This window comes from Coturnix japonica, chromosome 1 (assembly GCF_001577835.2).
Source record: "Coturnix japonica isolate 7356 chromosome 1, Coturnix japonica 2.1, whole genome shotgun sequence".
Taxonomy (NCBI): Eukaryota; Metazoa; Chordata; class Aves; order Galliformes; family Phasianidae; genus Coturnix; species Coturnix japonica.
In genome coordinates, this window is record NC_029516.1 from 96,649,421 (window position 1) to 96,677,012 (window position 27,592).

The window sequence follows — 27,592 nt, forward strand, 5'->3', positions numbered from 1 at the left end:
GTTAAACAAATCTTAGGTGGAAATTTTGGAATTCATTTCACCTGATTTTTCCTTTCTAGGTGATAATGCAATTGCAGTTCCTTCTGCACTCAATGAAGGCAGAAGCAAGTAGGCACTTCCCAAGATCATTTTATACCCTGAAAACAGGATTTGAGACAGGGAATGTTATTTCCTCTCCACTTACTGCAGGGGTAGAAGCTTAGCTTACTCTAAAGAACTAATTTTCAGTCAACCAGTGTTTCTAAAATGGCTAGTTGCTATTAATATGTACTTTAAATGATGACAATTATTGACCATTGTATTATCTGTTCTTGATGAAATAGTGACACAGAGAACTTATGTTCTTTTTTCTAGAGTCAAAGAGATATAGTTGACACAATACAAAATGATATGCTTCTTAGGCCTATTAGGTCCTAAGCTCCATCTGAATGAGTTAGTAAAAAATATATGTCCCTAGAACTGCATCACGTAATTCTGAACTGTTAAAATTCCAATGAACATAATTTTGGCCTGGGCCAATTATTGGAAATGGAATGGGTCAGAGTCCACTACTGACAAGAAGTTTGGACATAAGTATAACTTTTGGAGACTAAGAGTGTTTGGTGATAGTATCTTAGTGTCACAGGACAGTCCCAGGCATGCTTAGTTTATAATGAGAGTGGCTTAATTAGCTGTGCTTTTTAACAATATTTTTAACATTAGTAAGAAGTTTCTGTTGGTCCCTGTCAAAGCAATTTTATATATTCTATAAGCACTAGGATGATGGGAGGTGTTTATGTTTACAAGTTTATATTTAGATATATTTTTTCTAAGTCGTGTACAATCACTTCCAACATATTACAAGTATCATAATTGTTCTGGCAAGTTGGCATCATTACATCTATGTAATTTGAAACTGACTTTATTTCACTTTCTTTTTTACTTTTCATTTCACTCAACTTTTTATTTGATGGGAAAAAATAATTTGTCTACAGTGCTTGCTACATGAGGGGCTACAAATGCCCCTGGCCACTCGTGTAGCTAGCACTATTTAGTTAAAGGCTATTAATTTATTCTTAAACTACAGGAAAACACTTTTAAGTGGTATGGTTTGAACAATCACAGTCTTTGTCTCTACAAACACAATGGTAAGAAAAATTAGAATCACTCAAAGAGTCTCAGAACTTTCTTCCATTCAGCCTTTTCTCTCTGCCCTTGAATCATGATTCTCTAGCCTAATTATTAAGTGAATCTACCATTTCATTGCTGGAATGAGTGGTAGATATACCTTTAGGATTTACATTGTATAGCACAATCCAGTATCATCTTACAACTTTTTGTGTTTGTTTTTTTGTTTTTTGAAGAGGAGGAGAAAGAAGTTAAATGGCTGCCATAAATGTTAAGGATTTTTTCTATTTATCTTCAAAGATTATTGTGTGATAGGTAAGCACGCTAGATTCTACAGAGATTGGGGAATACCACAGTTGAATGGGGGGAATGGAATAGAAGACTGCCAGAACAGATGACAAAACAAGAAAATCAGGTTCAATGATTATCCAGAATGGTATTGTGTAAATAAAGGAAGCTGCAGCTTTACTGCCCAAGTGTTACAAAGATGCCAAAAAAGTTGCTTTAATCTTGCCAGGGGCTATGTGCCAGTGACAAAAATTAACAAAGTGCAATATCTGGTTTTTCTTTTTTTTTTTTTTTTTTTGGGATTGCCACCCAAAAGTAAGAAAGGAACAATCAATACAATCAGTTTCTTCAATACATGATAGAAAACATCATGGATATTTAACATCATCTTTTTAAGAACTTGCTTTTGTGAGCTGATACTTTTCCCAGTCTGTTCTATGCAGCCCACATGTTGTATGGACTTCAAGACAATGACATTTCAGGACTGCTATCAGGACTTCTCCCAGTCATAGCTGATTCTGGGGTCTCAGGTCCAGGGTGACTCAGCCAGTGTTCTGGAGCCTTTCTTGTTAAAGGCCTCTTCTCACCTCCTCCTCCTCCAGATGTCTTAGTGAGACAGCCAAGCATGCTTCATCCTTTCTCAGCATCCGTTCACAGGGCAGGATGCTTCTGGCACACATAACCAGTCTGTTGTAATTTACAGGCAACTTGATAAAACAGTATTTCTGAAGTACTGAACACCTTGAAGAGTTATTTGGCTAAAAGCGATGTAAAATAACTCTGAAATGCTTTATAGCAAAGACTCTCTGACAACAAACCATAAGAAAGGATGTTATAAGTCACCAGGCATGATCAAACCTAGCTGGTAAGTGCTTGCTCTCAGGACTGGTCTTTCATGACCAACAGTTCCTGCAAACCAAGTGATTCTTCTGATTACTCATGGGAGAATTTATTTATTGATGCTTCTAGTTCAATGACCTACTGTAAATCCCCAATGTTAGCACCTTGTTTCTTTCTCTTCCACCCTTCTCTGAACACTTGTATCAAGACTGTCCTTGTATATGACAAGGCTGCACAGACACTCAAAACATCTACTATGTCAGCAACCTCTTCAAGGCTCTCTTATGCAAGTTAACATGTTATTTTGATCATCTAGCAAGATGCCTATGCTAAAGCAAAAAACAAAACAAAACAAAAACCAAACCAAACCACCACCACCAACAAAAAAAATACAGGAAATTAAAATAAAGTAACCTAGCCTGTTAAGTGGATTGACTCACTCATTTCACTCATTTACCTCATCCCTTTTATGACCTTTACACAAACTGGCTCAATGAATGTCTTTTATTTCAAATTCTTGTTGGAGTCACTGGAATTTACACATAGCTAAAAGTTTATGTCATCCTTCTTTTCAAAGGCAGATAAAATCCTCCTTGATCCTCCTTACAAAACCATGACAGAAGTATGTCTATAAGTAATGGTGCTCTTCCTTTTCCTTCAGGAGATGGACCTCCTCTTACTACCAGCTCATGGAACATATTCAAGACACCAAAGTCCATCCCATTTTATACCATCTGAGAAGCTGGGTGAATTTTTGTCCCTTCATGAGCTTTGCTCCTCACTAAAAGAACTGAACAAGATTGTTTTCCTGATGTTTGTGTTCCTCATATTTCCCTGAGTCCTTTGCTCCAGCTGTCTGAGCTTCTTGATTAATCTTCTCATTCAAGGTATTATCAGAGTCTGGAATAAGAAAAGAGGGTAGTGGTACAGATAAGTCTGAATAACTTTTCATTTACTTCATTCAGATACCAGCTTGGTGGTAATACATCCTCTGGATTTTTGGGAGTCTTTCGATAATAGACTTGGAATACATATTATTCTGCCTTCCAGGACAATATGTCTGCTGATCTCAGTAGATAGTTGCTCAGGATCTGGAAACTGTCTCCAAAGAAGGATGTAGCCAACTTTATTTCTCCTCCTATTCTACTGCTGGTACTGTTATAAGACCACACAAGTGTCTGCTGCATTTGTAGAGGTCTGCTGTGTTGAATTTTTTGTGTTCATTAATTCATCTAATGGCCAATTTTTGCAGTTTTCATTCACAAGTCTTAAGAAATTCCGCCAAGTGACATGTCCAGCGCTGAATGTCTTTTCCCTCTCAACCTTTATTGAAAGGGAAATGCAACCCATGGGAACCCTGTACAAGACCTAGGATGAGACACTGACCTCATCTGTCACTGATTCTCCACTGCATCAAGTGTTGCACCTAAGGGAATTAGTCCTAACGATAAAGAGGATATACTTTGACTGATGTTAGTGACAATATGGTGTTTCACAAACTTGAGTTAATGCTTCCAGATGCCATTCAAAATCTTATGAAGTAGGTATCTGGTATTCCCATCCTGATTTTCACAGATATCTGTGTGAGTCTGCAGAATTTAAGGCAGGCAAAAATCATGTTTAATGCACTTGGATACTGTAACTTTTTAAGGAGAACCGGTCAATTGAGAATATGCACCTTTTTCTGAATAGCTATCTGAATGTGGCTGTGTTGCGCTGATCTTGGCTCTTAAACTGAGTTTGCATCCAGCTTTTGCACATGTCTGGTTATATAATACTGCAGCAGAAAGGAAAAACACGAATTACTTGATGAGGAAAGTGGCAGTGGAATGAAACACTGAATTTCATTACAAAGTTATGAAGTTTTTAACAGGAAATGTTTGGATTCAGGAGCAATTGTACTGGAGAAAATGTCTGTACCTTTGTGTACATAATAAACTACTGGAGCACACTGGATTAATTCAGTGCCCTAATAAAAAGTATACATAGTTGTGTATTTAATACTAGATTCCTGTAGCCCTATTTTGACATGAATAGTTGACTATTTTTTCACCCACTGGCAATGGTATTTAGAAATCCACAAGTGGACATAGCTGTGTGATCAACATTAGGAGATCACACTTTAAGGTTCTGTAATCTGGTGTTCCAGGCTGAACACTAGGCACTAACTGAAGATGCTAAGAGCCAGCCAGCACCATACAGAGCAGAAATATCTTCTATGTCAACAAAGAACCAGAGACAGGCAAAACACTATTTTATCCTCAGATCAGCTTACCATACTTTTGCTCTGCAGTGCAGAGAAACTAGCTCCTGTGAGATACAATTTTTATGTAGTAGGAGATTGCTGCATTCAGCAAATTTCTGTATTTCTGTCCTTCAGTATATGATTCATTCTATACAAATCTAGTGAAATTTCATGGCATGCAAATCAGGAATTAATCTGGACTGTATCTATTTTCATAATATTTTGCTTTTACTGCATTGTCATTACTGGGGAGCAGTAAACTGCTGCACTGCATCTATGAGAGTGCTTTACTAAGCTTGAAATGTTCTTCTTTCCTTGGGAATTGCTAGAGGCATGAGAGCCTCAGTTGAGATCTTACTTAAAAGTTCAAAGTACTAGTAATTAAAAGAAACTATTATTTGACTTCAAACTGAACATGTTTCATCTCAGAGTCCTTGATGAATATGAGAAAAAAAAGAACTCTGCAATGCTGCCTTTTCAGCCACTGTCTACATGCTAATGCTTTGTTTCCTAAGCTGGAAGTCTGCTCTGTGGCTTTAAAAAAAAAAAAAAAAAAAAAAAGGTATTTATTTGTTTATTTATTTATTTGTTGTTTTTAAGGACTGCATGCTTTGATCCTGTTCTGCTGCCTATAGAGGGAGTATGGGTTAATAAAGGCTATAATTGCTTTTTGTTTAGGAAATGGAGTACTTTATCTGCTCATGGTTAGTGCTCTGATGTGTTTCTTAGCACTTCACCCCTGCATGCTCTTGGGAACAAAGTATGTAATTCCAGGAGGAGAAAGAATTTATCATTACAGTGGCAAAATGAAAACCATTACGGAGTACGTAAAGGCATGTACTAGAAAATGAAGTTTATTTCCTTATAGTCTGCAAAAATTACAATTTGCCTGTTGTTTTTTGTTTTTTTTTAAATAACTGAGGAATTGTTACACTTCTAAATATACCTTCATACTTCTGAGATTTCTCATTAATGTACACCAGAAAAAAGGGACGAGCATCTTTAGGAGGGATATGGGAAAAGTCTTCCCTTAGGTGGAAGGAACATATGACATGTTTTCAGAGGACCAGTGCAGATAAAAGGCTTTGTTCAGCTGCTTTGGCAAACTGAACGAAGAAAATATTACTTTTCCTACAGATATAAGTAGCAGAAGGAGTAAGAGAAAAAGAAGGCAAGCAATAGATCAGCAAATTGAGGGGGAGTAAATTATGAGTATTTAGTTTATTTCAGTACCTAAAATAGCTCTGATGGCTTAGGGTGTCTAGAGACACATATATTAATAGAGCTAAGAAAAGAGTGGAGAAAACAGTTTGATCAAAAGCAAAGCAGAGTAGGGGTATATTTGTTTCAGAATTGATTGTAATTTTCTTGCTGTGCTCTTCTTAGCAGATAGAAATGGTAATAGTTTCATTTAAGTCACTACTATTGAAATGGAAGACAATCAAAAATCCGTCTTACAAAAAACCGTCTGATTATGTGATAGGTAATGCAGTTAATTCACTTTTTCAATTACTGTCTCACAAGAATATATTCATGAGGAAAATATCACTAAGCTAAGGTTCTTCCATGAAGACTGATGTGATGTAACTGACAAAATTTCATTAAAGGTCTGAATTTACTCCCCACTGAAATGAGCAGTAAAACTCCTATTCACTTCAAAAGCAGCGGGTACCTTTTATGTATGACTATTAAGATCACTCAACTGAAAATATCAGAAGACAGCTCAGAAGTAACCAAACCCAGTCTGAGGTTCTGTTTCTAGAAATGTGCCCTGACAACCCTACAGAATTCCATCCAGCCTAACAACTCATGCAGCAACCATTTGCCTAGCAAATCATTAAAAATTGTAAACATTTCCCTTTGTTTTGCTGAAAATCAATTCAAAATATCTCCAAAGGTATTAGCTTCCTATTCTAATATACTTACAGGCAGAAAGAATATAGATTAAAGTATTTGGTGAGAGAAGGAATGTAATATTTTAAAGGAAAAATTACCAAACCACTTTTGTACTGGGACATTATACACCTATTTTCTGTTGGATAAAGCCTTGAAAATGAAATGTAAGCCTCCTAGAAAAAATGACTTAAATTTGGAGAAGATTGCTAAGTAATCATCCAATGATGGACTACTCACACAGAAAATCAAGATATACAAGAGGAATAGTCAAGTTAACAGCAAGAAATAAGGATACTCGAAGTGAAAGAAATTTTGAAATTTAAAAGTGAGAATAATGAACATGAGAATATTAAAAATCAAAATAGGTACGAGAACCCCAGTGAGTGTAAACAGGCAAATTATAGGCCTTTCTTTTAAAATAGATGTGAAGATGGATTTAGAGAACTACAAACTGATATTTGTTGTCAATATTGGGAAGACTGGGTGAAATTCTCAAGAAAATAACTTTCTGGTCACTCACAGGACAAGACCATGATTAGGAACAATCAGTGTTTGGATTCAATCCTTGAAAAATCATGCTTGACCAATCTGGCAGCTATATAAAATGATATGACTGGGTTAGTCAGTGAGGTCTGTCAGTTTCCTGTGCTGGATAAACAGAGGACAAGTGGAATGGATATAACAGAATAACAGAATGACCCAGGTTGGAAGGACCTCAAGGATCATAAAGCTCCAACCCCCTTGCCTGGCAGGGCCACCAAACTTCTACATTTACCAGATCAGGTTGCCCAGGGCCCCATCCAACCTGGCCTTGAACACCTCCAGGGAAGGGGCATCCACAGCCTCCCTGGGCAGCCTGTTCCAGGACCTCACCACTCTTCTAGTAAAGAACTTCCCCCTAACATCCAACTTAAATCTTCCCTCTTTCAACTTAAAGCCATTTCCCCTTGTCCTGCTACTATCGTCTCTTTCAAAGAGTTTACTCCCCTCCTGGATATAGGTTCCCTTCAGGTAGACTGTAAAAAGAGGTGGAGAACTGGCTGGACCATAGAGCATGAAGTGTTTGAAGTTTCAGGTTTACCGCTTAGTAGTGCCAGGGGTTGATACTTACTGGAGCCATTGATGTCTAGTATTTTCTCCAAGGACTGGGATAACAGGACTGAGGATAACTCATCCAGCCTCTGGATGACACCAAAAGGAGCACTTGATGCACAAGGAGACTAGGCATATTATTCAAGCTATTGGGAGCATCATGAAATTCCAACAGGACAAATGCAAAGTCCTGCACCTGGGACTGAGGCCCTGCTCATTAGGTAATAGCTCTGTAGGATGGGAACTCTCTCTTCTACAGACAGCAAGTGCACATATGCCAGCTGTGTATCTCTACATCAGTTGACAATGAATATATACTGAGATGCACCAGTAATTAAATTTCAAGAAGGCAGAAGGAAGTAATTATTCCTCACCATTTATCACTGGTGAGGTTTGATTAGAGACCTACAGAGTTCCCTTCTAACCTATTTTTTCTATAATTCTGTGAAATTATTTCATAATTCTTATACACAGTAATGTTAGTTTTGTTCTGAGTGTGTTAGAGACCCATCATATGGGTTAAATTAGAGTATTAACTATACATAAGCTCAGTGAGAGCCTGTTAATGTCGATCAAATTCTTAAAAGTTTGTAGAATGCACAAGAGTAGGCTCTTGATTATTGGCACAGAGGAAATATACACAGGCAATGCAAAGGCAAAGCATTTTATTTTCCACTTACATGTATGAGCATTTTATTTGAGGTAAAGCTTTTTGAAAACTTCTTTTAAGTTTTAGTTCTAATAGTTCTAATTTTGACCTCTGTACTAATCCTTAATACATGTTTATCTAGCTGCATCAGAGCTATACTGTTCTCCTCATTGCCTCCCACGTTGGTGTGTAGGATTAAGTAGAAGTGCTAATTCTAGGTTATTGAGTATGGCTTTGATGATTACAGTTATAAGCAGCAAGCAAGGTTTCAAGTTGAGTTTTTTTCCTGATAGCACATCCTCACCAATGAAATTCGAGTGAATATAAGGGCAATCAACAAAATCCAGCTCTTAGATCGTGAATATGCTGAGCTGTGAAATATATGCTCTGGTTTCACGCTCTCTCAGCTTTAGATTTCACTGAAATTATAGGCTAGCCTGAATTCAGAAATCTGATCAGTGTTAAAAGTTAAATTTCTTCCTCTGTGTAATGTCTAAAAAGTGAAGCCTGATTTTTGTCTCCCTTCTGCTCATGAGTGCTTGGGACCAAGCTTTAAAGAATATAACAAAGGTCCGTTCAGTTGCCAGTGTTTGCTCCCACCTTTCCCAATTGCACAGCCCAGCTCTTCAGCTTTTCTTGTCTTTAACAATACAGGGCAGTCCTGCTGGTACAGTAGATAGCTACAACTTGACTTGGGATTTTAATTGGCCAGCCTTTCAAGAAAATAATTTTTCATTAGCGTTTGCTAACACAAGGTTCCTCTTTACACGGTATCTGAAAGAGTGTGATTATGAACCATGATACCTCTTCCAAGAAGAATACAGATTCTCCTTCATCATAGTGGTGTGCCTAAACAGATGATCTAAACAGTTTTTATATTCCTCTTAAATTCATGGAGTATTTAAACTTGTTGCCATAAATTGATATGGATCTGATTCTTCCCTATTTGTTTATGGGAAAGTTCAATCAAGAGCAAGTAACAATAGCAAAAATCTGACTTTGTTTTGAATTCTCAAAAAGAATTGTGATACGTGAATTTGTTGGTGTGAGGAAATATAAGATACCTCTGAGTTAACTACTGAAACATTCTGAACTCTAGTTCTAATAGTCTGAATCTCTATCAAAATAGCTGTACTCATATAGCACTGTTGACTGACATTTCTCACAATTAGCAATAGCCATCTACTTTAAAATAATATCATTTAAAATACATTTTCATATTTACTCCTAAATCCATACTTTCGGCATAAACCAGACTGATCTTTATTGAGACGAGGTGGAAGTTGGCCACTTCTCTCAATTAACTGGTGATAGGGCTAGAGGGAATTGCCTCAAGTTGCACCAGGAGAGATTCAGGTTAGTTATTAGCAAAAATTTATTCTCCAAAAGAGTGGTGATGCATTGGAACAGGCTGCCCAGGGATGTGGTAGAGTCAGAAACGTTTAATAGATGTTTTACTAAGGGACATGGAATGCTGGTGGCAGATGGATGGCTAAACTAGATGAGAGAAATCTTTTCCAACCTTGGTAGTTCTGTGATTCAAAGATTCTATGAAAAATACCAACCTCTGTTAACAGTTTTGGGCAATGAACAGTGATCTCTGTTGGAAACATACTGTGTTAACTTCATTTCCAGGCAACTGCAAAGGTACCATAGAAGTTCTATGTGATTGTACTGCACTGAAATGTGAGAAACTTCATCTAAAAGTCATCATAATGGAAAAGAAAATCTGAATATTTGTAGTCTAAAATATGAAAGTTCATCACTTCCTATCTGGTGGCTGTATGCTTAGAACTCTGTACCACAAATAACAAAAAAGTTTGAGCTGGATTATACAGATTTCTGCTGACAGTTGCAAGTAATGAAGTCATCCTGAGCTGCACTAGGAAAACTGTATGTCAGACTCTCCTATATGTTAACTTATTTAAAATAAATTTACATTTAAGGTCTGATATGAAACCCGTTGAAATTAATGGAAAGACTTTAATACCCTTTGACTCAAATGCGTATACAAACCACGTATTTCCTATGATTCTATTTCTGTAACAGCTTGACAGGATTTACTATTTCTATACATTTTCAGCAAGGCTTCCTCTAATCTATTTTGTTATTACTATTTCCCCTCATGAACATATCATACATCTTCTCACTTCAACATCTCTAGGGGCCTACCTGATTTTCCTACCAGACAGCAGCTTAATTCTCTTCTAAGATATGAGTTCTGTGTGACTCCCCAAACCCACCAGTCTGCCTTCTGAATGCAACTGTAATTAAAAACAAAACAACAAATAAATCATGAGTTCTCCTCTTTGCAAATAGTCCAAGTCAGAAGTTCTTCCTATTTCTGTCTTCTTTATTTTCTAAATCTTTCACTTTCCACAATGTTTGCATTTGAATTCTGGCTGAAGAAAAATTTATTTCATATCTGCTATTGTTACCTCTTATTTCATGACAAGAAAAAAACTACTTCACGAAGCACATACTGCAGGAAAGCCAAGTGACAGTAATGGATGTTTGTAGCTACTACACAGTTGGCAGTATATAGAACCAATTTAGAATATATTTGTAATTATTTTTTAAATGTACACAGGGCAAAGACACTGATAGTGTTAAGCTAGTGCATTAACTATGTTGTCGTTTATTGTGAATTTCCGAATTGTGTATTGGGTAAGAGAAGGATTTGAATGAAAACCAGAAATCTGCTATTTGTAAGTGATGCAGAGGTAGGAAATAGCAATTAGTAACATCCAAATGTTGCAAATAGCTCTGCAGTTTCAGAGAGCCAATGCATAAATGTGGAATGAATTTTCTGAATATGGGAGGGCTTATCATCCAGTTTAATTGGTTTTGTTTTGCTTTTACTTTTTAAATGTCTTTATTCCTCGTTTCTTATTTTGTCTGTCCTACTTCTTCCAAATTTTGGCCACCCTAAATTTGCACGTAACTTTGCAAACTCTGACTAGAGATGGAGATCTCAGTCAGACTGGTGCTGGAATGCTGTAGAAATTAGTGGTCAGCTCCTAAAAAAACAAATCTAATTGATAATAAAAAAAAGTGATGGTAATGAATAGAAATTCAGACAACAGTCACAAGAGATCTGTTTTCTCACACACTGAATAAAACTCACAAGTGCCAAAGTCAAGAATGATCAATAACTACCATAAAACCGTACTGTAAATATACTACATAAAATTACAGTCACCATCACTAGAATGTCACTGGAATATTAATACAAAGGATCTTCTGCCTGCATCTTTCTCTTTCAGATTTTAATAGTAACTTTCCAGTATATTTCTGGAAAGTAGATTATTATTATTTTATTTTTAATCCTGAAAGACTTTTAATTCACTATGTGCTTTAATGTAATTATGCTTAATAGATGGAATACAGCAGCTTTGTGAAGACTGTTCACATCCCTGCCAGATATTTTGAAGAGATAAAAATGTATCTAGTCTATTTAACATGATTAACTAACCAAAGTATTAAAATTCTTATACAGCAATACTCAACAGCCAAGTACTGCAAGATTACTGGAGAGATGCTGCATCTTATGAGACAACCCTGGTTCGATATGCACACCATACTGAGTAGTGCTAATGGGCTGCAACAAAATAATAGTCTCCTTTCACTTCTTCCCCTGTAGAAATGATGAAGATTTGGTAAACCCTAGTTCCCATTCAGTAAAGAATTTAATGAGGCATTTTATTTATCTTGCATCTAAAAGGGATGAAGCACAAACCAATACGCTTTCTTCCATTTGTACCAGAGAAAGCAAGCAGCATGCTAAGGAGAATACAGAACTATCCCTGTATTACTTCCACCAAAGATGGTGCTGTTTCCTTTACTTCCCTTCCAGCTCAACCTTTCATTTCCACACTGATGGAGAGGCCATGACACACTGCAACTGATGTCTCGATGTTCTTAAGCAGCCAATGGTTTTAATTACCAAAAAGGTTTCCTTTCAGTCTTGCATAACTATGTTTTTTCTGCTGCTGCTGTTGGTTCCAGCTCTGATTATTTAAGGCCAGCTCTGAGATCAGAAACTGTTGAGCTGCTTAATGCTGCAGCTGGAGAGCACCAGAAACAATGGGAAAAACAACAACAACAACAACAAAACAACAAAACAAACAAAAACCAAAAACAACAACATCAAGCATGACTTCTATGTAATCTTAAGGATTTTATAAGTCAGCCAGGAAAAAAGGTGATGTAGGATGAAATTAAGTTTAGTGAGTACAGCTTTGTCTGGAAGCACTGAAGACAGGGTTTCATCTTCCACACCTTCTGCAAAAAGAGATTGCCACATTGATTCAGTAATTTGAGATGCAGTCCACAAAACCTGAGGTAACAAAATGTAACTTCTCTACAGATCTTTGCTGGACTGAAGTTTCTCATTAGAGTTGCCCAGCTATTTTCATTGACTGTAGGAAACCCAGGAGAGCTGTACTTCCAAAGAAGACATTAGCTGCTGAAGGTTTTTTTTTTGTTGTTGTTTTTTGTTTTTTTGTTTTTTTGTTTTTTTGTTTTTTTCTGTAAAAGTTTAGCCCCATGGAAAGTCCAGATTTGTGCTGGAAAAAGAAGGTTTTTTATTACAATCACTTAGCAAAAATGCTACATTTCAAGAATGGGAAATCTATCTGACAAGCTGACAGAAACGTAAGATTGTGTGTGTCAACAGGAGAAGAGAAGGAGAAAAAGTAGGAAGGTAGGAAATGTCATTTTCTCATTCTTCAAATTAATACTTGGAGGAATATTATCACAATTGCTCATTGTTCTAATGAACCCTGCTCTTGATTATGATAAATAGTATATGATAATTTCTCTTCTGCTTTAATTGACAAAGTTGTCTGTACTGACGAGGTACAATGAGATTTTTTTTTAATGGAAAGCAAAAAGCAGAGGGTTTCCTGCAATGCTGCAAAGCACTCTGAGCTGGTGAGCCTAAAGCAGGGATGCTTATGATAAAACACTGCAGACAGAACACAGCTGATTAGAGCACTGAATTAACTATGCTCTCATGTGCGTTCACTCTCATCATCTTGTTCTTTCTTTCAGCCTTCTCTTTACCCTTTCAATTGTCACTATTGTTTTCTTGTCCTCATTTTTTTTTTCGTTCCTGAGAATCCAACACAAATGCCAGAATTCTACTTCATCAGAAAACAAGACTCAACATTCTGCTCCATTGAGTCTCAATGTCTCCTGTGACTGGTGGCTTCCTTTAGGTCAGGTTCCAACAGTCTCTGTAGATTAAATGAATAATTCAGAACAGCTGTATAAGACTACGACCTTTAATGTTTGTTAGTCTGTGCTGTGACTGTTGCAACAGCAACAATCAGACCTAGGACTTCTCCTTCAAAAGGTGCATCTGAACTTCAGGACAACGCAGTTAGGTCAAAGGATATGAAGGGAAATTAAATTCAAGTTTAAGAGGCTGTGTCTATGGTAAGACCTAGAAGCAAGCTTGTGCTAAAATACCTTTTCCCAACAATACTGTCTCCAGCCACTGCCTTTAGCCATGGGGCATGCAAGGAAACTGTTTTGCAGCCAAATGGCAAAGATCACTTTTACATGTGCAGAATCTGCCTGAAGTCTCTGTGTTAGGATGAATGAGGTACTTCCTCTGGTTCGAAGACATTTCTGAAGACTCAGATCTCCACATATATTTTGAAGTCTGAATCTCAAGTCCCATAATATGAGCCACTCACAGTGTACATGAAAGGGTAGGTCACTGGCAGTAAGGTTTAAGAGCAGGATTTCTGGCTGACATGTGTGAATGAGCCTTCTTTATTTTCACTAACCTATAAAGTGCTATTAACAAAAATGAGTTAGTTATTTATCTATCTATTTATTTATTTATTTATTTATTTATTTATTTATTTATTTATTTTCAGTCTCCATGGAATTGTAATTTATGCCTGTGAATTGCAAGCTACATGTGAAAGTGTTCAAGCTTTCTGACTACAGGGCTAGTTTTATCCTTGGATATAGCACATTATTTTCCCACCTCATGAGACTTTTCTTAGAAGTAAATAACATTCAAACTGAAGAATTTCCTGTACCATAAACTTACACTTCCAGCTGAATACTTGCATTCACTTTGAGGCATGTTCATGTCTGATACAATGAGCCCTTTGTTTTCTAATACTAATTTGACACATACTGTTGTATTAAAGAAAAATAAAGTATTTTCTGAGAGCATCTAAGCATTCTTTAAAAATTAGAGCTACATTAATAGCATGATTCTTCTACTGGGTATATAATACTACACCACATACCCAGGTATCATTAATGGCTGACCTGAAGTGATAACTGACAATAGAAGCAGGGAATCAATGCTTTTATGTTTTTGTGCTTTTTTTCCCCCGCCTTTTAGTTCTTTTTAAAAAAATTATTAATATGATTGTTATTGTTATTTTGATTTATGATTTTATTGACTCATACTCAGAGAAAACGTATGATGTCTTTATTTTAGAGACTCTCTTGCAACCTCTGTCATTAACCGGGGTTTCTACAGTAAAGACTGCTTGCAGTTATTGTATTCATGCCGATCTTCACTGATTTTACTGATTATTGTGTGGCTCTGAGAGCCCATTCACACATATTGCTGGGAGAAGTTGCATGTCATTTAATAATTTTAAAATTTACTCTTTTTTTTTTTGTCCTGTATCTGAAGGCAGGATGTTCTGCTGGCTATACATGTAAGCAATGTGCATAGAATGCATGTCACTATCTAGCTAAAATCCATTTCAACATGCCTTTAAAATGTAAACAACTTATATTTACTTGGTTGTGAAGTTGTCTTGGCACTGCATGATATCCTAGATAGTGATGAGTAAAATGAGGATGGCACTTCGAACCTCTTTATGAATATGATTTATATCTGCAGCACAGTGCCTTTGCAGTTGACATACTATTGTGAGTAAGTACTAAAAATTTTCAGTTTCTGCATGTGACTTCTGTGTTTTTTCTTCCTCCAGTCCCTTGCATGGACATAACTGCTCCCATTTACCTCCTGCTGTATACTGAACTAGATTGGGATATCCTTTTGACATACCCTCCACAATACTGCCATCAGGCTCAATCAGAAGACTTCCAGCTTCTACAGTGGTCATCATCCTTACATATGACTAAAGACTGCATCAGTATTTGAAAAAGTAGAATTAGTAACCTCCTATTTCAGCTGTTTGTAACAAATGTAATATAAGTGTATTTCAAATATTAATATAATTCTAGTAATGTATCTGATGCACAGTTTAAAAAACATCAAGCCTCTCCCAGGAAATCTCTGTCAAGGAGGAATGAGATTAGAACACTGACATTGAATTTATGGGCCAGTAAATTTAGCTTTCATTGTATTAGATGTGTCAGCCTCTATATAATCCATATTTAAATACTGATGCATAATATGCTAGAAATACTTTTTTTAGCATCAAAACCTTCCACCACTAAAAACAGTGCATCCACATAAATGTAACAAACACATTATCTGAAACCATCTCTAGGTTTCCCAATTAAAAAGCAACATTCCATAGCAAGCAGATGATGAAAATACTAAAAAGTGCTCTCATGCTTTTATTAACAGTGAAACATATATATATATGTATGTATAATTGAGATATGTGTGCTCTGCAAAGCTTAAAGCGCTATTACCCAGGGCATAGTTTAATTTGTTTGAGTTATATTAATCTTTTACTTCTTAATTTTATAGACCCATATAAATACATCCCTGAATAAAAATCTATTTGTATATTTGCAAATAGCATAAGGGTGTAATGACAAACACAGTAATTTTACATTAATATTGCCCAGTGTTATTGGTATTCTATAGGCGAAAGGAAGTATAACATAGAATTCATATATATGAAATATTTGAATAAATACATCATGATAGATATTTTATGAAAATATAAATGAAATACTATTTCTCACCATGTTTCAATAAAATGAATATAAAAATCTGTAGAAAAGAAGCAGTATCTTCTGCAGTGAAACTGCATATCTTGAGAATCCTATACTGAATTCAGTGTAAAAGCACTGGCAAACATTCTGCTAAGAATCCTGTCATTTACTGAACTAACTGGGGTTGTGTTTCTGGTATTTTCTGTTGATTTCCCAATTATTATTATTATTATTATTATTATTTTCTTCTGCTGCTTACAAGGTAAAATCATTTCGTAATTATCTGTTAAAACTATTCTGACACTGCAGTAGTATTGCCTTACATAACAAAATCAATAGCTTCAAGTATAATAAATGATCTAGTAACTGCTCTGGAGAGTTGTAATCTATTACTACTTTCTATTTTTCTCACAGCAAAGAAATGAGTTCCCAAGTCCATACTAACATTCAGTCCTTATTTTCATATTCCCTGTGAGATGGGCCTGAAAATGTTAGGCTTGTTTTTAAGAAATTCAGATCTCTATTTCCATAAAGGTTTAACTCATTACTTCACATAACTTGTCCCACAGTGTAGCCTGGGTGAAATGTGGATCTACCATTAAAAAGATTTTAGTTCAACTTATGATTCCTGGAGATAAATTTACATGAGCACAGAGTCCAACTAACTCCTATGCATGGGTAGGATTCATCCATGTGACTGTTTCAGGATTTATTTGAAATGGAAAATTTATAGCAATGAAGGAACTGAGTAGCTGATATGAACTGAAAACCTGATTATATTTAAAGCATAACCTGGGGATTTAGTTTCAAACTCAATAACTCTTTGTGTATCTATAGTTTACTGGCCACCAGAACCAAGGAAGGATTTAATAAATCTTAATTGTTTAATGAAAAAAAAAAAAAGAATATCCTGACACTGTAAACAGCACAGAAGTGACTAATCCATCTCTGTCATTCCCAGTAAATATTATTCATTATGCTGCTTGCTATTCTAGAATATTTTTCCTAGTCTGAAGCACTAATTGCACGTGCAACTACTAGTATTGTATATGTAAAGCAAAATGAAACCAACAATTTGCAACTTATCAGGGTAACAAATATATCTTTTTTCTTTGTGAATCATTACAAACTCAAATAGTTGGTTTTTTTTGTTTGTTTGTTTTGTTTTTTTTTCCCATTTGGTGTATTTCTTTAAACTGCCTACCAAGTGTGTGAGAACACTTCTTGACCAGTAAGTGATTGTCTACTTTGTTGATCACGTCTGGCCAGCACAAATTCCACCTGTGAATTTGTGTGTCTCAGCAATAGAATATCCTGCAATATCCTGCTAAGTTAAGAGTTCAGTTTCTTTAAGTGCTGTTTCTCCACAAGTTTTCTTAAGGAAAACAAGTTGAGAGCACATTTCACCATTTCTGCAGGGCTCATTTTATGGGTGTTGTGTACGTGAACAATCCTGCTGGGGAACCAGTTAGCCATAACAAGTTGTTGAGAACCACTACAAAAGACTCCTAAGAAGCAACCTTGAGCAAGTTTGTTTCAAGCATGCGACTTGTTAAGACTTTCAGCTCCTGCATGTGTTTGCCTCAGGAAAGTTTAGGCATAGATGAGGCTTGTTATGGCTGTCGACACCCCGTGGGGACCGACGCTGTGCTCAGGATGGCTCCGGCTGGCAGAAACAGCCGTTTGTGACTCGGAGACAACTGCTGGAGGCGCCCCTGGTGCCACCCAGGACAGCGGCGCGACCCTAAGGGCCCAGCTGGGAATCGCTGTCCAGCCGCGCTGGAGCTGCCCATGGTCCTGAAACAACTACCTCCACAGAACACGGCTCTGAGCTCTATTTTGTCGCTGACCATGGTACTGAAACAACCTCTGCTGGTCGTGCCTCTGAAGCTGCTTCGGGACGGGCTCGTAACAGCTAACACGGCTCCTCCGTCGCGGCGAGCCCCCCTGGGGCTGGCGGTGCACAGAGAGGAAGAGGACAGGTTGAAAAGAGCATGGCTGACACAGGGAGCCCGTCCTGAAGTAGCTTTTTCCTCCCGCGGGAGGAAACCTTCATATGCTGCACGAGAAAAGACTCCGGGTATGGCGGCTCGGGGCTATCCATAGCCGAATCTCTCTGAGCCGTGCTGGGAGACCCCCTCCCCACCATGGTTCACCGGCCACTTCCTCGATCCTTTTTATCTCAGAGGAAAGTTTTGTCTGCGATATATGGCCTCCCCTTCCCTCCTTGAGACGGGACCTGGCAGGGCAGGGGAGGCGGCGGAGAGAGCCGGGGGAAGGGAAAGGGGGGAGTTATTTCCCACTTATTTATTTATTTAGCTCTTTCCTCCCTCAGGTCGCCATGGTGATACCGAGCTCGCTCTCCCTCCCTACAAGAGGAGACGGGCACCCCCTTCACGAGCAACCGTCTGTACCCACTGCTCTCGCTGCTGCTTTTCCCCATCAGAGGCTGAATACACCGGGGCCACACCGTATCCTCAGCATTTAAGCTGCCCCCACCCCGCTCCCCCCGCCTACTCGGCCTGGCCCCGACTGCCCCTCGCTGCTGCTCGCGACAACCCAGCACTACTCCAGCTCCCCTCAGTGCAGCCTCCCTCCACTGTCCCTCCAGAGGAGGAGTAAGACGGGAGCAGCCAAAACAGCCCCTCTGCCCGCCTCATTGAAGTCATCCCCGGCTTTGACGCTGCCTCTAGGGATGGAGTGTTTGGGCCGGACAGGACGTCCCCGGACTCCCTGTTCACCCCCTCCCGTGGGTAACATCTGAGCCTCGCAGCGCGATGACCCTGGCCAAGCCTGCGGTGGCACCGCTGTGCTCGGGAGCCCGGGTCTCCTACGTGCAAGGCTCCCGCGACGGCAGCTGGAAATGGGGCCCCCGGACCCAGCCCGCCCCCTGCCGAGTATCCCCCTCGGCTCCCTGCCCGGCGGAGAGAGCCTAACACGGCTCACCCCCGGGTTACATAAGTAACGCACCCCGCATCTCCCCGCACCGTCGCGTTGGCTGCCGGGGGGCTTGAAGAAGGGTGTTTTTTTATGGGGGGGAGGAAGGCGTCGGCAGCGAGTAGTGGAGGAGAAGCACTGAAACGCAAACCCCTATCTCGCACCTTCGCGCACCCCTCTCTACCTTACCTGGAGGCGACACGCTGCTCTCACTCCATGCCGGCGCCCTGAGGGACGGGGCAAGTCTCTGCTGCCCGGCTCTGCTCCGGCTCCGGCTCCGGCTCCCTGCCGTATGCGTGTGCGAACGCGGCGGGCTGTCACACGGCCCCCAGGCTGCCGTCGGTCGCCTCCATTCCCAATGCTGTTCGCCCACCTCCCGCTCAACGCAGGGGTACCCGCTTCTGAGGGCTCCGCTCAGGTCCGCTTCGCAGAGGGAGCGAGGGGCGACCGGACGGTCGCGGCGTCGCCGCGCGTGTCTGCTTGCGCGTGGCAACGAGGGAGGCGGCGCGGTGCGGTGCGGGAGGGAGGGCGGGGGAGGCGCGGCCCCGCGGAGGCAGCCGCGGGCGGGCCCAGGGGCTGCGGCCGGCGCCGGGGGGCTGCGCTAGCCCGGCCCGCGCGGCGGCGGCGGCGGCGGCGGCGGCGGCTTGGTGGGGCCAAGCGCGGATGGCAGCAGCGCCACCTGCGGGCGGCGCGGGGCGGCGGGGGCGGTGCGCATCTTCCGCGTGGACGGCTCGGTCCTCAGCCTGACCGCCCCCCGGCCACAGCGGGCCCGGAGGGGTGGCTCTGGGGAGGGTAAGGCTCGTAGCGGGCGAGTGGCGGAGGGGAAGTGATTCGTTTCCCTGAGAGATGAGTGAAAAGGTGCGGACAGGAGTGGGGGTGATCTTTTCCCTTCCCTTCCCTTCCCTTCCCTTCCCTTCCCTTCCCTTCCCTTCCCTTCCCTTTCCCTTCCCTTTCTCTTTCCTTTCCATTTCCCTTCCCTTCTTCTTCCCTTCCCTTCCCTTCCCTTCCCTTCCCTTCCCTTCCCTTCCCCTTTCCCTTCCCTTCCCTTCCCTTCCCTTCCCTTCCCTTCCCTTCCCTTCCTTCCCCTTCTCTTCCACCGGCAGTGAAGACTCCCTGCCTTCTTGTCCAGGTCCTAATGCTACCGTGGAACCATCCCATCTGCCCCAGTCTGCATCCTTCCAGTGAGGCATCCAGAGGAACCAACTGCACTTCCAACTGACCAGAGGAGACCAGGAGACCTGAGTTTATGTCCCACAGGACTTATACAGTGTGTGAGGGCTGATCTCACATTGCATACACTTTTAGGACACTTAACAGGGTGTGTCTTTATACACTCTCCTCATGGATTAGTCTGTAGGAATGCAGTATCTTTGACTCACTTTCCTACTCAGGTTTCATTGAAACTGGCCACCAGATTCCATGCTCCTTGGAAGGATTGGCAGTTGCTAGACAAGCAGGCAGATGTACACATTCAGACAGCATAAAAAATATTTACTTAAGCTTCCTTTTCTAAGAAAACCTTTCTAAAAAGGTAGAACTGAGAAGATGTTTGTCCAATGCAATCCTAATCCTTTTCCTTGGAGAAGGTATCCTTTCCAGGTTCCTCCACCTTACTTTTTTTCTTGACCATGTTGTGACCTCTGATTTTATCCTTTTCTTCCTCTGAGACAAAAGTAGCATTTTTAATCAGAACCACTTAAGCTTGTGAGATTGCCTTATTTGCATTTCCTTTCTCACCTCACCCTTCCTCTTCACACCTTCCTACATTTCCTAGTGTACTTTCTGGGAACCTTTTTTCTGTCTAAACTCAGATAAGTCCATGTTTTTTTTGTTGTCAATGTATTATATCATGCTAATCTAAAAAATGGCTGTGTTCTGTTTTCTTTAGGTTTTGCCATAAAAGGGAACCTCACTGAAAAGAGCAGTATAAGACCTTTCTTGGTGGTCCACATGACTATTCATTTCTTCCTGCAAATTACTGGTTTTGAAATCTCTTCCATTATACTACAAGCACTTCTACTGGAGTGGCATCTACCCTTCAAACTGAAGTTACTTTTCTAAGGCCTAGGATATGAATGAACATATCCTTTCTGACTTTAGGATCTCAACACAATGTGATGTCTCATAGACCCTTTTATCTCTACTAATTGTTAAATATTTAAAAAGGAGTAGCATATGGTTGGTTACATTAAGCTTGGAACCACAACAGAATCCTTAAATGGAACAAACTCTTGTGCATTCTGATGGCACTTTTTCTTTCTCTTGTGGAACAGAAATTAAAATGGCTTTTGAGCACATGCACAAACAATAATTTTATACTTAGCCTGATGTCTCCCTTTAATCTATTTATCTCAGTTGTGGTTTTCTCAAAACCAGTTCCATGAATCTCACTGAAGAGCCTCTTGGAGTCTATTAATACTTACGCTGGCACACACAGAAAAGATGTCTACTACTTCTTCAGGTCACAGACAAGTGCCTGTTTTGTATGTTGCTGAGATTTCTTTTCCCTTCTTATTTTAGCTAAAGGACAACTCAGTGGTTGCTCTGGCAGTCTCTAAATCCATATTGCTTGTTCAAGGTGAATTCAGTTAATGGGCTTTGACTCAGAGATCCCTCCTGTTCCCCTTTGGACAGATAGTCCCAGAAACAACTTGACTTCACCAGTCTTGTGCTTTGCCTGAGGGAGCAGTTTACGTCAGGAATGGAAATTTATATCAGCTTGAAATTTTTGAAATCGCATTTGAAACAGTACATTCTTGAAACAGCAGGAAAAGCAGGGGCATGGGTTGACAAGGATGGGAGTTAGAGGGGGTTGGTGCAACCTCTTTCAAGTGCCTAGCACTATGGATTTACATGAAGATCAATCTCTTCTTAGCGTACTGGAGTCTGGAGGGGTGCTCAGAGCACCTAAATGAAACTTTAGTTGTGACTTGTCCCTGGGAGGGTCTCTCCCTCACAACAGTTAGTTGTGCAGAGATTGTGTGGAGACTGTGGAAGGACTATATGAAGATAAACTACCTGATCTAGGATCTGACACATGATCATCCTCCTCCAATGTTCACTTTGTCAATGCAGTTTTACACATAGAGAAGCCACTTGCCAGCACCTCTCTAGGAGTGATTCGGATGTATGCTTGCCAACTGGAGATATTTGTATTTCAGTGAAGTTACAGCTCCTGGTACAAAATGTGAAAGCATGTGTTATTCTCATGACCTGATACTGCAAACTCGTGACAATAGATTAATGTTAGTGTTATTTAATTCACATGCATTAGCATAGGCAATGCCATCAACCTGCTACCTGCACTGTAGTTTCCAGTATAGTGATTCAGCTATGCCAGTCCTGCATGTTTGATGTTTGCTTGCTTTGTGCATTTTGCAAATGCAGACCTGTGCATGAGAAACAAAATGATATGTTTGAAACTTACTGAAATTGAGCCAGAGCTATTGCTTCTTCCCTCCAGGTTCTGAAATGTCTACTTTTCTGGTTATAAGTTCCTCCTTTCCTTTGGAAGGGTTGAGCAGTTGAGTGTGAAATGTGTCTGCAGAAGAATTTTTGTATTTCATATATACATTCTGAGTTTAACAATTTTAAGAAATCAGTGGCTTTATTCTGCCTCATGCAAAGTTCTCAAAATTAGAGTGCTTAACCTGTAGATATCAAAAACATACCTGAATACATCAGAAGGCATATATTTTTGTATCTAAGATGTAGTCTTTGATGATCTTATGCATAAATAATTATGATGTGAGATTCTTAGATAGTACTGCAAAGCAAAAAGCACATAAAGGCCGGGACTGAGCAAATTTTGATGCACAGAGAGAACAAATCATCTGGCATCTCTGGAAAAGCCTCCTTGCCCAGAGCTTCCTTTGCTCCTCTCATTAGTACACTATTTCACTGGCCTAGAAAGTGTGAGTCTAGATATTGTTTCATACCATATGGCGACACCGAGAGCTCTTTTGCACAGCACTAAGAAAAGCTATGGTTAAAAATGTCTGCCTTAAGATCAGTTAAAACAGTTTTGGTTCACACAACCTGATAGCACTGACAAAGGATATACATTTGTTAATCTAACAGTAATTTTAAATACTCAATAGGTTTTACAGCTTGTTGAAGTTGGGGAAATTTTGCAGAGCAAGCCATTGGAAACTGAAGGGGAGATAAGGAGAGACTAGTGGGTGGAAGCTGTCTGATTTTGTTTTCTGGCATGAAGAATACCAGAGGGAATTCTCTTTCCCAGACTACCACCCCCCTTTTTTCTTATTTACACATCAATGCATGATTTTTTGGTGTCTAACATTTCCATAATGCAATCTGGTAAACCTAGCACAGCTGTTTTGAAAACCTGCCTCATATTTAAGATTACTTTACTGTGTGCAATCTTGTATTTCACTTGCTAGTCATGTTATTTCTGGATGTCAAGATAGGCAATGGCTATAAATATGGAGGTATGTTTCACAGTCACTAAGATTTACTATGCAGTGGTTTGCAATAACCTCCATTTTGCCTTTTGTCTGCATTCTGTATTCCATGAGGCAAAATTTATCATTATTGATAAACATTGTCATTATTTTTGGATAGTATCATATGACGCGACAAAGCAACTTTCTCATTTGCAATCAAGTATCAGGGGAACAAAACAAAACAAATAAGCAAACCTGAAGCTCTTGATCTCCATGGAATGTTATTAAAAATGCTTATGTAAAGCTGTTTCGCAGTCATCAGAGACATGCAATATCAATCCTGAAATGTTGGTGCTGGCAGAAGTGAAATCACAGCATGTTTTCCGCAGTATCCCACTTGATGCACAACCTGTCTTTCCAAATATGTAGCTTCATACTGGCACAGAGGATATCTTTGCCAGTATTCTTCTATCTTTCATCATAGGTTGTTAGACACACACTAGTCATGCTAATTTAGCTAATCAAACTTGCTTTATTTTTATCCCCTTCTACTCCTTTTATGCTAAATTATTTCAGCTGTTTAAAAATCACAAGAGGCTCCCTTCAGCTGTTTTGTTTGGCAGAGTTTTCTTAATCAATTATAAATTTTTAATTTTCATGAGATGGTTGTGGTGGGCAGGGTAAACATGGCATTTGTGATCTTTATTTTATATACTATAGAGCAGGCCTACAATGTTTCTCAGTCACTGCATTTAGCTTTAGCTTTTACCTTCAGTTCTTGTGCCTACCCTTTATATTTCAGCTTCCCATTTACAAATGTTATAGAGTTATTATTATTATTTTACATAAAATTTCTTCAGCTGTGTTATCCTGTTTTAGTTTAGGACTGGAGGTCCAGAAACAATATACTGTTGTAGGGTCACTGGCTCTCACCTATGGCATTCCTTCTGTGGTTACAGTTTACTGTAAAAACACTCTGATTTTTTAAAAATGACTCTTTTTAAAATTCCTGCTACAAATCCTGAAGCATTACTCACCCCTTTGATGGTTATAAATCCACTTTTACATTGTGCTTTAAAATTTTCCACACCTTGCTGAAATATATATATATATATATATATTAGGTGGAGAACTGTCCACTAATTTAAAACCATGTTTATCACTCTTCCTCCCTTTCCTTCTACTGACCCAATTTATTTATAGAAAATAACTTAATCCTCTCTTAGTCTTTCTCTTTGTAAGTTAAATTAGACCATTTCTTGTATTATTTTTCTTAATACCTCAATCTCTCCATTCACCAGATCAACCTGCTGGTCCTGGTCTGTACAGTATCAGTTAAAATTCATCTTGCTTGTGCAGGAGGAACCAGAATTGTGACAGTACTATGGAAAAGGACTCATTGGTGTCATGTACAACAAAACTAATATTTACCTTTCTCTATACAAGAAATGCTGAGTTGATATAGGACCACACTTACTTCTTTATGGTTATATTGCACTAACATTACTGTTATCCTCTGACTGAGGTGGACACAATTCCCTCTATTTGCTTGTCAGTTTGATCACACCTGGAAAAGTGGAGAGTGCATGATCTTGTACTTCATACTCTAAAATTTCAACCCATGCCTATTACTCTAGCTTTCAAGGTCATGCTACTCACTGTGGTATTCCCAGTTTTCCTGTTCTACACAAAATACTCTCTCGATTTGCAACATCGGCATATTTCAGAGACATTTTACCACTTCACAATATAAATTAGTGTTGGATATCTGCTCCCTCGTCTTCTCTGAATTACTGTCTTGCCTAAATTAGAGAAAGGAATTAGCTGACTTTTGAAAGTCAAAAGTGCTAGTGGCTCTAATTCTGCAGTCATTTGATGGCAAGGCTCGTTGACTGACACTCCTTGGCCATGGGTCTCTTCATAAGTGCAAGAATTCACTATTGCTAACCCAAGTAGCAAATTGGTGCTAGAGGGGAGTAGATTGCATATTGTAGGAAAAGATATCTGATAGTAAAGGAAGGATTGTGTTTGACTGTAGGTTGGAAATGGAGCTCAGCACACTGTCATTGCAACTTGAAAGCTAGTTTATTGCTTGGGGTTAATCCTGCCAGTGTTCTGAAGGATGTCGGAACTGAAAGGGCAAAGAGACTTAATAAGTGTAATCAGCTATAGAAGCGAAGAGTAGAACTCGTTTTTCCAAAGTGATGATTATAAACCACTCAATTAAGTAAACAAAGAAGTGGTTGAAACACCACCACTGACAAACATCAGATAATAGAATTAATTATAAACAGCAGCCAAAATGCAGCAAAGATGAACTAATCAAAATACTTAATTAGTCTTTGAAGTAGCTACTTTCCTCCCTACCACTATTTATTACAATTTTATCTGGAGGTTGGTGTCTTTGGTAAGGCTCCAAAGTGTTAATAACTAGTTTAAAAGCCTTATGCTCCTACAAAATAATAATGTTTTGAAACACAGTACAGTTCAGGCTGAAGCAGCATGCTAAGTGAGGATCACCTTGCCTTAAATGGATAGATTAGAAGGCTGGTATTACCTCTGTCTGCTCTGTATTTATTGTGGTGTTTAAGGATTTTGATTATCCATTCATTTTTTATCAGACTGTAGTCATAGTTAACTCTTCCAAAGAATACAGGTTAATTGTCATGGAGATTAGGAGTACGAAGAATCTGTATCTATAAAAACAAATCCATGGATAGGAACAAAACTAAGGATGTCAGTGATAATTTAGAAATAAGGTCTCAAGTATAATCTATGCATATGTTGCTGTCATTTGAGGTAAAAACAAACAAACAAACAAACAAACAAACAAACACCAAACACTCATACTGTTGTACTTAGGCATGTAAGGAGCAGCTGTCCCATGATTTTTGATTCATGCTGTAGTTTCAAGGCCAAACATGATAAAGAGTAATACAACTGCAGACTGGCCATATCAGTCACAACACAGAGAATTTTCTTCTTCTTTCTTTTTTCTTTCTTTCTTTTTTTTTTTTTTTAAAGGTTTTTGGAAGAAGACAAATTCCATCCACTCATTTTTTACCAGTGAATTTCAAGGTGATTCAAAGATTTTTTTGTCCAAGTCTATGAAAACAGGAACATACAATCTGTGCTTTTGGTGTCTCTCCACTCTCTTGTCTCAAAAGAAATTAAATGTAATGGAAACACATGTAGTACAACCAATGCTTGTTTCATGAGGTGGATAAAGGTGTATGGATAATACATTAACACAGAAACAGATTTCTGCTTTTTTATTATTTTTCTAGAAACAAACACTTAAAACTGTTATCCTTCCTGTTACGAGCAAAATATTTTATATGCTCATTTTTCACTGGTATTCTTGGACATTTTGAATTAATGTTAACATAAAAAATAAAAGTAAAGTGAAACAGGCTCTTCCTGTTGTCTGCAGAGAACAAAATCCATTCTGCTCTTCAATCTTAGAGCTTCAATCTAGTGTGTTGAAAGCTATTTGGGCTCTTCTGTTTGTTCCAGCAGGGTTAATGTTCTTCTATAATGACTACACAAGGAGGAACCCTTCAAGAGCAAGGACTGTTCCTTCCCAAGGGAAACTTCAATAACCTCTCACTGGAGTATGTGCCAGAGGTCACTGAGTATGGGTAACAGAATAAGAAGGGAGACATTTCCATCATGATGCTGATGATTCAAGAAGAGGTTGAGAAACTGCTGGGAAGACTGGAAAGCAGAAATGTTGTGGAAAGCAAGGGATAGAAGTAAGAGTGGTGAAGGAGCAGTAGAATAAGCTAGCCAACATCTGCCACTGCTCACTGAGTTTTGGGCTTGATTGAGACCTAGAAACCAGAAGAGCAGAGTATAAGAGAGGTGATTAAATCTTTTTGATTTGTTCTGTCTTCCCTTGTAATGTAACAACTTTCTCCATATAAAAGTTCATAATTGTTGTTCAAGTTCAACTATTTTTTTGCCTTTTGATGTTTTAAATCTCTCAGTCTTTTTTGTGGAGTCTGTCACAATGAAAATTTAAAGACACATACATCTCAGCAACCTAGGGATCTCAGAGTCCATTTGCAGTAACAATGAGATGAATTATATCCTTCTGATATTTCCCCCTTGAAAAGCTCAAGAGGGACTCACACAACCAGCATAGATTAAATGTCTGTACTGGAATTATGTCAGATGAATCCTGTCTGTGGAAACACTAAACTGTGAAGAACAAAAGATGGCCAGGAGGAA

At 39.1% G+C, this 27,592-nt stretch overlaps 1 protein-coding gene and 1 long non-coding RNA gene across 4 annotated transcripts in view; one reads left to right on the forward strand and one right to left on the reverse strand.

Moving 5' to 3' along the window:
* The window catches only part of KCNJ6 (potassium inwardly rectifying channel subfamily J member 6), a 158,127-nt gene extending 138,647 nt beyond the window's left edge, over nucleotides 1-19,480 (reverse strand). The window contains exon 1 of one of the 2 annotated variants that reach the window (XM_015882487.2): nucleotides 19,143-19,480. The gene's annotated coding sequence lies outside the window, so the exon portion shown is untranslated. The remainder of the gene's footprint in view (nucleotides 1-19,142) is intronic. The other variant, XM_015882478.2, reaches the window with a different exon arrangement.
* LOC107323434 lies at nucleotides 19,284-27,312 on the forward strand. 2 transcript variants are annotated; one of them, XR_004309520.1, is made up of 2 exons: nucleotides 19,284-19,371; nucleotides 20,083-27,312. It is a non-coding gene; the product is annotated as an uncharacterized LOC107323434 (long non-coding RNA). The 2 variants fall into 2 exon arrangements; XR_004309519.1 differs by lacking the exon at nucleotides 19,284-19,371 and adding an exon at nucleotides 19,654-19,811.
* Nucleotides 27,313-27,592: the final 280 nt, after the last annotated feature.